The sequence below is a fragment of the Hydra vulgaris genome, chromosome 10, assembly GCF_038396675.1.
Source record: "Hydra vulgaris chromosome 10, alternate assembly HydraT2T_AEP".
In the NCBI taxonomy this organism is placed as follows: Eukaryota; Metazoa; Cnidaria; class Hydrozoa; order Anthoathecata; family Hydridae; genus Hydra; species Hydra vulgaris.
The window spans coordinates 37,500,001-37,513,590 of NC_088929.1; positions in this window are offsets into that span (position 1 = coordinate 37,500,001).

Genomic DNA, 13,590 nt, shown 5'->3' on the forward strand with positions numbered 1-13,590 from the left:
ATTATACTAATAAAAGCGTGAAAAATATTTAAATGAAAGAAGCTTTGGATTGTATTCATGCAGCACAGCCAGTACAATAGATAACGTTCAAAAAAGTTTACTAACACAATGAATTCCTTATTATTTGGTATTAAAAATGCGTCTAAAAGCTACCGGTCTTTTATTTAGAAATTCGTTAAACAATTTTTTTAACGGTTTTTTATCGTGATTTATCTTTCACAGTTTATTATAACATTATTTTACCTTTAATAACGAGCTATTTAGATATATATAAATTTTCGTTGTATTTATATAAATACAATACAACGAAATTATTATTTCGTTATAAAAATAACGAAAAGAAAAAAAAGAAAATATTAGACCAGGGCTCGTCCATAAATTACGTCACGCTTTAGGGGGGGGAGGGGAAGTGATTTTGTGACGAATTGTTACGAGGGGTAGAGGTCTTTAATTTTGTGAGGCAAAATTTTTTTTTTTACAGTTTTAAATCTAAGAAAACTTTCTTTCAATTAAAAGAGTATTTGACCAAACCACAACTCTCAGTTGATGTATCAATATGTTGATTGCAAAATCAGCTGCGCGTAATTCTTACTTAGTCGATGTATACACTCAACGGAGTAGTTATAGCATGTTAAAGGACTGTTACAGCCGTAGGTACAACGAGTTGCGCCTATGTTTATGTGCGGTGCACGTTCTGCGCTTTGACTTTATATGGTGCACGTGCAGATGTTTATTTAGTAGTTGCACAAAAGTGTGCAGCAACAAAAAAACAACTTTTATAGACTAACTAAAAAAAAAAAAAAATTTCGGCTCCGAGAGACGAACCTCGAAATACTTGGTTAACAATTTGTTTTGTAATTTTACTTTATTTTATTATTATTATTACTTTTATTTATGAAAAATAAATTAAAAAAAAGAAAATAATAACAAATAAAAAAAATTAAAAAACCAATAACAAAATTATAAAGAAACAAACATTTGTTCCTTTTACAATAAGTGTTTGTTCAAATCAAAGTATTTAATTTTATTTTTAAACGATAAAATATTGTTTGCATTCAAAGCTTCCGAGGTCATATTGTTCCACATATCAGCAACTCGGTAAGAAAAACTATATTTTCTTAAATACAAGTGACAAAATTGTTTGTGTATTTTAAAAATATGATCTGGGTGTGGCTATTGTTGTCAATTTTAAAGAACATATATTGTTCTGTACAAACAAGTTTACGAAACATTTTAAAACAAGTTACTAAGGCGCCAAACTTTGAGTGACTCCAAACCAAGCAACTGTAGTCTATTATAATAGGACAAATTTCTAAGATTCCTAATTTTCTTTGTAAATTTTTGTTGGACACTTTCAACTGATTTAATCAATCCAATTTGGTTGGCGACCAAACTGGAGAACATATTCTACAAGTGGAACGTTTATTGAGGAAACCATGTTGATTATGAGATATCAAGCTATGATGAGTTAGGTACTCTATAATATACACATTAATCATTTTTTCCATGACGCGACTACAAGTGCATGTCAGTGAGATTGGTCAATAATTATTTGGATCCGCAGTAGCTCCTTTTTTAAAAGTTGGAGATACAAAAGCTTGGCGCTATTGTTTAGGTAAAGAATTTGACCTAAAACTAACATCAATTATAAATAAAAGTGGAATACAAAATAAATGAGCTAACTTTTTCAGAATTATGTTAGGTATGCCATTAGGACCGTAGGATGTGCTAGCTTTAATTTCAGTTAAAGATTTATACACTAGTTAGGAAATAATTTAAAAATATTTTCTTGTCAGTTGTTTAAAATGCAGAAATAATTTGATATTACAAATGTTTCTACCCTATTAAAGAATAATTAAAAAAGACCAGTTGATGTTAGATATAAAATAACAAACAATAATGATGAACGGTTTTTAAAAATAAAAGCAAAACCTTTTTAAACCAAATTGAAGTACAAAAAGAAAATAGTTTATTTTTTAAAATCCCAACACAAATTTGGTATTTTCTGCGGAAAAAAACAATTTCAAAAAACATTTATTCTGTGAAACCCCATTGTTTTTTTTAAGTTTTGATTTTAATCCCCACTAATGTGGCTCCATTGTCAATTAATGAAGAAAAGAACATAGTTATGGAATAGACTTAACGTGACCTGTTTTATGGTTCCGGTCAGCTAATTCTTTATTATTTTCAAAACTATATCGACAATTATTATTTCTCAATTGATATAAAAGATAAAGATATAAAATACGTACCAGATATATACCGCATAACTTGAAAAATTTATTTTGTTCTTATGCGATGGCGAGTAAAATATTCTAATCTACAAGAAAAGATAAACCGTCGTTAAGTACATCGAGCATGCTAAAAAATTACTTTCTTCTTAAATAATACTTTTGCCTAAATCGCAATTGAGTTCATAAACTTAATGGTTGTCGACAAAAATTCGATGTATAACCAAAAAATACATAACACAACAAACATAAATAGTATATAATTTATAACTACAAAGTATTATCAATAATACTAACCTGTGACTTTTCTGTTAAACAACAATACACAAAAAAGGACAAATTTAAAATCTAAGTTATTATAAAATAAATAGTTTAACATTTGGTAACTAATTAGGTTTGTTTACATTAATATAATACTACTTTCGATCTGATTTTTACTTTTATTTTTTTTAAACATCTTTGCTTCCAACAAGGCTGCAAGAAACCACTAATTAAAGTTGGAAGTTTTATCTGTATTGAAGTTCACCAGCTACTGTGAGCTCCATGCTGTAGCAGAAGTGAGATTCTTTTCAAGCTTAAATGCCCCCTCCAAGCAATCAGAGAGTGTTGGTTTCTTATCATGACAAGAATAAATGGTAGTATCATCAGCAAACAATGCCACTTCAGATGTGAGAATATCTGGAAGATCGTTAATGTAAATTAAAAAGAGCATAAGGCGAAGGATAGAACCTTGAGGAACCCCTGAAGTTATAGATTAAGAAGAAGAGTGCTGTCCATCGAGGACAACTTTTACACTACAATTGGAAAGGAAGGATTCAATAATCTTAAAGATGTTGCAAGATACACCATAAGAAGAAAGCTTATGGAGAAGACCAGCATGCCAAACTTTATCAAAAGCTTTTGAAATGTCAAGAGCGATGGCCTTAACCTCTCCACCTTTATCTAATGCACAATAAAACCTATCTGTTATTACTGTTAACAAATCAGCTGTAGAACGAGAAGATTGAAATCCATATTGATGGTCAAAAAGTAAGTTATTGAATTCAAGATGAGAAATTAAGTGTTTGTTAATTAAAGATTCAAAAACCTTGCCTATGATAAGAAGAAGACTAATAGGATGGTAGTTAAACGAATTAGAACGCTCTCCAGAATTTTTGAAGATAGGGATAACAGATGCCGCTTTCCAGCAGGCTGGAAAACAAGACTCTGATAAACATTTGTTGAATAGTTTTGAGAGTATAGACGACAGCTCCGGAGAACACTTCTGCAAGACAATAACAGGTATGTTGCCCGGGCCACAAGCTGTAGAAGAGTCTAGGCAGGAAATCACTTTAGATACAGAAGCTGGAGTGATACGAATGTCAAGCAATGGATCAACCTGTTTATTGGCAATATCAGGTAGAACGAAACTAGTGGAATTAAGAGATGATATTGATGAAATGTTTTTAGCAAACAATTCAGCTCTGTATTTAGGTGAGGTAACAAAGTCTGCACCATACAAGAGAGGTGGAATTAAAGATTTGCCCTTATTATTGTTACTATAAAAGATTTTCCAGAAGTCACGAAAGCCTAATTTTTGAGATGAGATTCGAGATTTCATGACCTGAGAATAGCGGGCTTTGGCGTTAGACAAAACCTTTTTACAACAGTTTCTAGCAGTAATAAACAGACGTCTGTTTTCTGGAGAATTGTTTTGCTGATAAATATGGAAGTAACGGTTTCGATTGGCAATCGCACCAGCACAGTGTGAGTAAAACCACGGAGGAGAGTGAGGCTTGACCTGGAATCGTCGAGAGGAAACAAAAGATTCCATGCCAGCCTGAATCCACAAAGTTATGTAAGAAGCACATTTGTTGATAGGAAGACGAAAGATTTCTACCCAAGGGCCATCACAAAGAAAATCACGGAAAGAATCCCAGTCAGCTTTAAAGTAGTTGTAAGAGGTACGATAATAGGGGGATTCAGGTAATGAAGAAGAATGAGATATTAGTTTTAAAGAAATCAAACTGTGATCAGAAGCACCTAAGCGTGAATATGGAGAAACTGAGCACTGACTAGGATCAGAAACAAGATATAAGTCGAGTTGAGAAGGTAAATGATTCGGGTTGTCAGGAAAGCGAGTTGGAAAGTTGACTATTTGAGTTAGGGATTGAGAAAGGCAAAAGTTGTGAGCTTTAAAGCCTGCAGAATCACTGACACTAGAGCAAAGCCATTCAAAGTGGTGAGCATTAAAGTCACCGACAGCAACTACATTAGCTGATGGATAAAGAGAGAGGGCTTATATGACCAGAAATAACATCAAAAAGAGTGCAATCTTGAGATGAAGGAGAGCGATATAGAACAAAGAGAAAGGCGATAGAGTGAAGTGGTGCTAAACGAAAGCACATAAAGAAATAGTCTGTGGATTCAAACCTAGTTTCACGACAAATGGATGAATTCTTACGAATGTAAATGCCCAGGTCAAGCATGTGACTATTGGAGTCTTTACGAATTAAAGGAAGATAACCATCAACACTAAGATTGCAAGATAAGACAGCTGAACTCAAATTAGTCTCACAAAGAGCAAGTAGGTCTGGTCAACTTTGCAAGAGATAAGACTCAACAGAAGAAAAGTTACTTTGAAAACCACGAATATTAGTGAATGATAGGTTTAGAGACCTTGCTGATGATCATGGTTTTTTGTGTTTTATAGTTTTTGGTACTTTATTCTATTATTATTCAATTATTCTATTATTATTCTATTATACTATTATTATTCTATTATTGGTACTTTATTATATTATTATTTATTTATAGTTTTTGGTACGTTATTTTGGTACTTTATTTTTATTGGTAGTTATGCGTTCAAGATGGCGGTCAAAATTTATATAATTAGCCGGCAGATGTGTCATCGCACATCTATATATTAACACAAAATATAATAACTTTTTTTCTGGCCCTTGAATAGGCTATAGTCTATTATAGGCCAGAAAAAAGTTATTATATTTTTATTTAAATTTTAATTTACCGTTGATTGCAAATAATCAACGGAAATTAAAATGTAGTCTAACTAAAACTATGATTTTTTATGACATGCGGCCCACCAAGAATCTCCCGTTATCCCGGCGGGCCAGTCCAAGTCTGAAAGTAATCAATAACGGTATAACTTAGAAAAAAGATCAAATCACTGCATTGTTTTTTATAATTTGGGTAAGAACTTTACTGTATGTGAACCAAATACTCCAGCTACAAAGGCATTGGTTTTCATGTTAGTTGGTATGCAAGGACATTGGAAAACACCCATCGGTTATGTTTTATCATTATACAGAGGTTTTAAATTTTATACTATTTGTTTTGCAATTAGAAATTTGCAATTAAAAATCATTGCTAATTTTTGATTAAATAGCGTTAAAATAAGTGACTTAACATGCTTTATTGAAAACATTTTGAATTTGGTTTTGAAATAACTTTATATCAAAATTCTTACATTTGATTGTACATGTACCAATTAAAATTATCTTGTTCCCTTTTGATTTCAGTTTTCAAAGATGTTAAATATATGGTTAATACTTCTTCATATGACAACTAATTTTCCAAGATCCATGCCATATGCTTAAATTGGATAGAAATTCTTTAAATGACATGTGTGTGTTTTACTTATGAGCATTATATTTAATGGAGATATTTTAAACCTTTGTTTGAGTTTGAAGGTTTGAAATTTGCAAAAAAAATTTCAAGGAAACATATCGAATTTCATTGCTACAGAATAATTATGCAAGTTGAAAATAAATAAAGTTCGTATTTACTTTTTTAAATATTAAATACGTATTTAACTTTAAATATTAAATACAATTACTTTAAACTTGGTACTTAATTAATGCAGTAGTGTCAAACGCGAGTGAGCATGAACACTTTAAACAAGCAATTTAAAACTTAGTTCTGCGTCAAAAAATTTTAAAAAACCTCACACATTCAAATATGATCCGAAAAATATATATTTTTTTTTTAGAAAGCGGGTTAAATTGCTATCAACCTTCACCTAGATTCGCAACTTTTCTTGGTTCTTTGCAAAAAAATTTATTTTAGTTTTTTTTTTTTTTTTGTAGTTTGAAATAATAAATTCATATAACAACTAAAAGTTATATAACTAAATCATCTAGTATAAAAGAAGTTCCAAAAGATCATGTCTGATTGCTTCCGTAATTTTATTTCTTATCTAGTATTGTATAACACATAAATAATTGTACTGTATCGCTTGCGTATTTTAGTTCCTCATTTGTTATTGTTATTTCAATTAATTAATTGTTTGGTATCGCTTCCGTAATTTCCGATATGGTATTGTTATTTTAACTAAATCTTGCTTATTTTAAATAAATCTTGTAATTCTCGCTTGGTATTGTCTTCATTTGTGTTCAACAACACAGTAAACTGTTCAACAACAACAAAGTAAAATGTTTAACAACAAAGTAAACTGATCATCATTCATTATGCCTTCTTTAACATCTTAAATCTGGGATTATTTCAACAAAAATATAGGAAAGTACTACTTACTAAATAATTTATATCGTATTTTTTGTATCTATCTAGTATCTTGTCTTTACCTTACTCTATAATATAGATTACATTCTTTTAAATCATAAAGTTCAACTATAAACCTTTGTTTATCCTTGTACTTTATTATTTAAAAGTATATAATCTATATAATAACTATAGAATTTTTGAGTTATATCTGTATAGTTGGATAATTGAGCCAAACTGTTTTTTGAGTTTTATGGTTTTTTTGGGGCCTTGTAGTAATTCGTGCGCTTATTTTAATTTTGATAAACTATAAACTAATATCAGACATACTGTATACTAAATTATTAATTTGATCTAAAAAAAATTCTGTTTTTAATTTATCAATTTTAAGAGGCTTTACTTTTTGTAATTATTGGAATGTCTTCACTTTTCAGATTTATATAAATTTTAATAAAATATTACGCCTATTAAGCGTAACATTTGCAAGATGAAAATGCCGCATACATTTTTAAAATAAATTTTTAAAATATATGCGGCAATTGCACCTTTATTTTTGCCATTTGTTCTCGTTATTTATTATTTTTTTATTTTATCATTTTTGTTTTAATCTCTCGCCAGTTTAACTCAATTCCATAAATTTTTTCTTTACACATCATTTTTTGTATTAGAACAATTTCACATGCCTAGATGTTTTGCTTTTATCGAGGAAATACAATTTTATAATATCTATGTGTATAAAAAATATTTTAAATTTATATTATTTTGGTATAAAAATATATATGTTCATTAGGAAAATTTTTTATTTATTTTTTAATTTCTATTTTACAAGTTATTGCACAATTAAGGGCGTCACGGCGTGACAAATCGATGTCACGTTGTGACGCGCGTATTTTGAGCTATATCTGTAAAAATATTTAAAAATTATGAAAAGTTTATTTTTTATAATACAGTTAGGCTATTTCAATATTATAATAAAGTTTATTTTTTATAATACAGTTAGGCTATTTCAATATTATAATAAAGTTTATTTTTTTATTTTGAAAATTTAAATATCGCAAACTTTTGTTTTCTCGATTAAAAATGCATTAACGTGTGTCATGGAATTGATAAAAACACAGATGCTAATTGGCATCTGTATTTTAATCTCTCGCCTGTTGAATCACTTACACAAATAGTTTTCTGGTTTTTAAATTATGAATTAGAGCAACTTTAGAAAAATGTATATATTCACAAATATAAACAGAATATACAGAATAGACACTGTTATAATGTATGTAAAAATAAAAACATACAAGCTTTTCTTGTCCACGAATAATAATTTTTTCTGGATACCTGTCCCAATTCGCGTAAAGTCTAAACTAACACAACAGCTACTTTAAATCTATAATAACTCCTCTTAAAAGAAAAAAGTTATCTATAGAGTTAACTTTAAAAAAAAGAAGATAAATAAAGATCAAAAGCAGAAGAAGTACTAAACCCAATTGAGGTCCTTGATCATTACTTTGATTGCTACTGAATGTTAGCCGTTCAATTTTAAAAGATTTATTAACAGAATATTTCCAAACGCCTCAATAAACTGTTCAAAGACTTTCTCGAAAAATAAACTCCTCCAACTCTACCTTAAACTAAAATGCATCAAATCATGGAAAAAAGCTCATTGATCTAGATTGCCGTAACCACCGACCACTGAACATCAAGAGCAAATAAACCATACATGTCTGTAACATCACATTATATCTCTCCAGAATTTGCCCTTACGAAATTCTCATTCAGATGGTGCTTATTCAAAGAGCGGCATACTGCTATTAACATTGCAGAAGCATTTAACAACACACTTTCATATCCTAAACCATTAAGAAAAATATCTAAAAAACTGTGCGTTGTTGATCAGGCAACAAATATGGCATGTGCGCTTGACGACTGTGTGTCATTAATGACTAAAGGAGAAGACTCTTGTACATTCAGCAATCACAAACTAAAAACTACACTGCAAAATAATTTTTTTTTTATTTTGATGTTAAAACACCTCCCCAAGGCCGAGACGGCTGCCAAAGACAAGGAGGCTAATTAACTGTGGTTATAACCCTCTCTCAACTCTATAACTCTAAAACACAAACCTTGACCAACAAGGCCACTGTGCGAAGAAACAAGTTGAGCGCGGTACTACCAGGGAAGTGGTGGGGATCGAACTCAAAACCTCTCGCTTATGAAGCGAGCACTTTACCACTACATCACTACCGCATTAAAGTTGAGGATACCCGGTAACTGAAAGACGCTTTTCCTAAAGCCAGCTCACTTACTACCAGGTTTCATAAACCAACAGCCTTCAGTGCTTCGTTGATAATCTTATTTGTTGATTATATATATATATATATATATATAAATATATATATATATATATATATATATATATATATATATATATATATATATATATATATATATATATATATATATACATATATATATATATATATACAGGCAAATTATGTTTGTGTATTCTACAAATAAAGTTCTCGATGTTTTTAAAGAACAAAGCAATTATAAATCTTTTGTAATTTACAAATTTATTTGTGCAGAATGCAACTCCTGTTACATTAGCGAGACACCTCTTCATTTTAAAACTCGAATATTTGAACACTAAAAATATTTAAACACCTTCATTTCAATGAAACATACTTTTCCAAAATTTAGTCTTGAATGCTTTTTAATTCTAGATAAAGCTTTTACTAAATGGGAACTTAAAATTAAGGACAGTTTGTGCATAGAGTGGCAAAAGCCATATATGAACAAACAAATCAATCATATCAGAGTGACGCTGACTGTCTAAATCGTCATTAATCTTTTTCCTATCTTTTCATTATATTATTTGCTTTTACTATTGTTTTATTGGAAATTTGTTAAACTTTATTGGCTTTTTTAGTTGGATTTTGTCAAAATTTTAAATATAAAATTTTTTTAAATTAATTTCATATTTTGTTAGGCGCAGGAAATTTTATAATTTTAAATTGATGATGACTTGCGATGATTGGATCCACTGTGTTCAAAAAAGCCCTAAAACTTTGACGACAATGCCCCAAACGTGAGAACAACAAGTTATTAAAAAATTTTTTTTACAATTCTTAAGTAAATCTATATTCATAGATAAATTTTAAGATTCATAAAACAATCTTTTAGCGTTTAAAAATTGTGACAAAAAAGTTTAAACTCCCTCAATTTGAGGGAGTTACAAGTTTTACAATGCCATAACTTATCGATGAATATAAATTTAGTTGAGAAAAGTAAAAAAAAAAAAAAATTTTATCAACTTGTTATTCTCATGATTGGCGAAGGTGTTAGGGCTTTTTTGTTCCCAGACTCCAATCGTCGCAATTTTTTGCAAAGCATCTTTATTTGATAAAAGTATAAACATATAAATGTTTATACTTTTAATCAAATATACTCATCAAGACATGGAGTTTGCTCCATGAATTGATGTTAGCTATCTCAAACATCAAAAAAGGCTGGATTCGCCACTGTACTATTATTATTATTATTATTATTGCTATTATTATTATTAGTAATTTGACTTTCTTGTAGCATCATGTCTGAGAAAAAGAAACGAAAAACTCAATGGAGTGACAAATATACAACTGAATTTGAATTTATTCAAAAAGTGGTCGGAAACGACAGTAAAGCGTATTGCCGTTTATGTTCAGCAGAATTTTAAGTTGAATTTAGAGGTCGAAGTGATATTGTTCAACATATTGATATTAAAAAGCATAAGTTGTCAATTGCTGCTTGATCATCAAACAGGAAAGTAAATGAATTCTTCAAAAAAATAGATGCATTAAATAATGATCTTGAAATTGCTGCTAAGGAAGCAACATTGCGTATCGTACTGCTAAGCATTATTTGTCATTTCGTTCTAATGATTGTACTTCAGAATTGTACTAAATTTTTTTGAAAAAAAGTTTACACTTGGAAAAACTAAAACAGCTGCATTCATAACACAAATAATTGCATCGTTTATTGATGTGACAACAAAAAGTGAACGAGGAAAGGCTAATTTTATAGCTCTCGTATCAGATACTTCCAATCATAAGAGCATCAAAATGTAACCTGTAATTACAAGATTCTTTAATCCAGTCATTGGTGTTCTTAACAAAAAATTTCATTTCAAACAACCCCAAATGGACAGTCAACAACAATTTCTAATTTAATTTTATAAATAATTGAAAAACAAAATTTAAAAGAAAAAGCATTGCAACTAGCATTTTTCATCACAGCTGACAATACGTATTTGAATCTTGGTGGAGTCAATCGTAATGGTGTCAATAATGTCAATTAGTAACGACAGGACTTCTAGAAGATCATGTGGATCTTGTCATGAAGCCCTTTACAATATATGGTTAATTTTTGATAAAAATACAATGTCTTAAGTGAAATAATAATAATAATGCAACTTTATGCAAAAACATGTAAAAACCAAGATAAAATTTTAAAAAGCCAAGATTAAAAAATAAATAAAATATACAAAATAGAACAATTAATTTTAGGAAGAAAAAAAAGGCAACTTTTTTTTCTTCCTAAAATTAACACAAAACGCTTTTAAAAATATATATATGCATTCAAGTCTTATTAATAAAATATATCGTCTTATAATTAAATATAAAGTATGAAGATATAGAAAATAGAGAAAATTATCAATAAAAGAAAAGAAAAATCAAGAAAGTTAAACAACATACTATTATCTCATAAAAATGGAAACACTAATATATTAAAGAAAAATGCAAAGAGAAAAAATAGCGCAAAAGTTAAAGTATAAAAAACTGGTATAAAACATAAAACAAAAAGTGGCACTTGTTAAAATAACACTCAAAAAATTGTATAAAAGCGCTTCAATTATAATATTTAAAATATGGATTGTTGGCGAAAATAATACTGTTTAAACAAACTCATCAACTACGAGATGTTTTAAACTTTTATTCTATGTATAGAAATATTTTAGCTTATAGCTCAGGGATGCCTAATGTAAAGCTCCCAAGAGTATATATGGCTTGTGTTTGTGTGTGTGTGTGTGTGTGTGTGTGTGTGTGTGTGTGTGTGTGAGTGTGTGTGTGTGTGTGTATGTGTGTGTGTGTGCGTCTTTGTGTGTTTGTGAAGAATCAAAATAGAAATACCATAAACGTTTTAGCAATCCGAACGCTGCGTGTGTTCAAATAAAAAGGACAAACACAAAGTTACAAATTAAGCGCAATGTCGTAAATTTTATACATACATTTTATAAAATATGAGTTATATTAACATGTAGGCCAAAAATTACATAGTTAATTAATACTTTTCCGTCTGTTTAATGTTTTTTTTTCACCGCAATAGTTTCGTGTAAAATTGTATAAATTAACATCACTATCTTAAACATCATCCCAATTTTAAATAGCTATTTTTCCAATATAAACATACAAAGTTATTATTCTATTATATAATTTTCTCTCCACTAGTCGTGTTAGCGTAGCCGAGTGGATTCCGCTTCAGGCGAGGGTTCCAGGTTCGTCTCTCGGTGACAATATTATCTTTTTTAGTTAGTGCACAAAGTTTTTTTTTTTTGTTGCTGCACACTTTTGTGCACCAACTAAATAATGTTGTACACTTGGACCATATAAAGTCAAAGCGCAGATGGTGCACTGCGCTTAGACTGTTACAGCTGTAGGAGCAACGCGTTGCGCCTACGGCTGTAACAGTCCCTTAACAGACTGTAACTACTCCGTTAACGTAGTGTACCCATCAACTAAGTAAGATTTAAACTTGAGTCTAAAATCAACATGTAGATACATCAACTGAGGGTTGTGGTTTGGTCAGATATTCTTTTAATTAAAAGAAGTTTTCTCCAGATTTAAAACTTAAAAAAACAAAAAACGTTGCGTCACAAAAAGCGTGACGTAATTTATGGACGACCCCTTATTAGTTTTTATATTAGGTATTGCGGCTGATTGATTTTCAGAGATCAGTTTTAAGCACAAGCTGAAGCTGATCAGTTTATCAGCCTATAGCAGCAACTTGACTATTATTATTACACAGACCATAAAAATAAAGCAAATGAGAAATATTACTATATTGATATACCGAATGAGGAAATTGAGCCAATAGAAGATAATTGATCCAATTGAATGATGCGATGATATTGATATAAGTAATCTCGTTTCTGAAATTGATGATGAGTAAAACCATCTAACTCAAATGGCTGAAGTTTAAAGAACGATTTGAATCGTATAATTTTTTAAATCAAGTTTTTGGTTTTCTTTTCGATAATAAAAAGCTAAAAACTCTAAATACATATAAATTTAATACCAATTGTTCAAATCTGGTCAAACACTTAGGAAATGATGTTGAAGAGGAGAAATTTGAAAAAGAACTTTCTATTTTAAAATATGTTTTCGAAGATGTTATTATTATTTGGAATTCATTTTAGAAAGGAATTTTGAAGAATTATATCTAAATGTATGTATCGCGTATATCGAATAATTTTAACAACACCTATTACCGTTGTTTATTGTGAACGATCATTTTCAAAACTATTTCAAACTAATTCAAAATTAATTGCAAATTATCTGCGTTCTGCAATGTCATAGGAAAGACTTTCAGGATTTACAATACTGTCGATAGAAAATGCAACCGCAAAAGGGTTAGGAAAGTTGATTTATAATTTCTTTAAAAAGTTACAGCACGTCTCTGTATATATATGTATGTATATATATTTATATATATGCATATATATATATATATATATATATATATATATATATATATATATATATATATATATATATATATATATATATATATATATATATATATATATATATATATATATATATATATATAT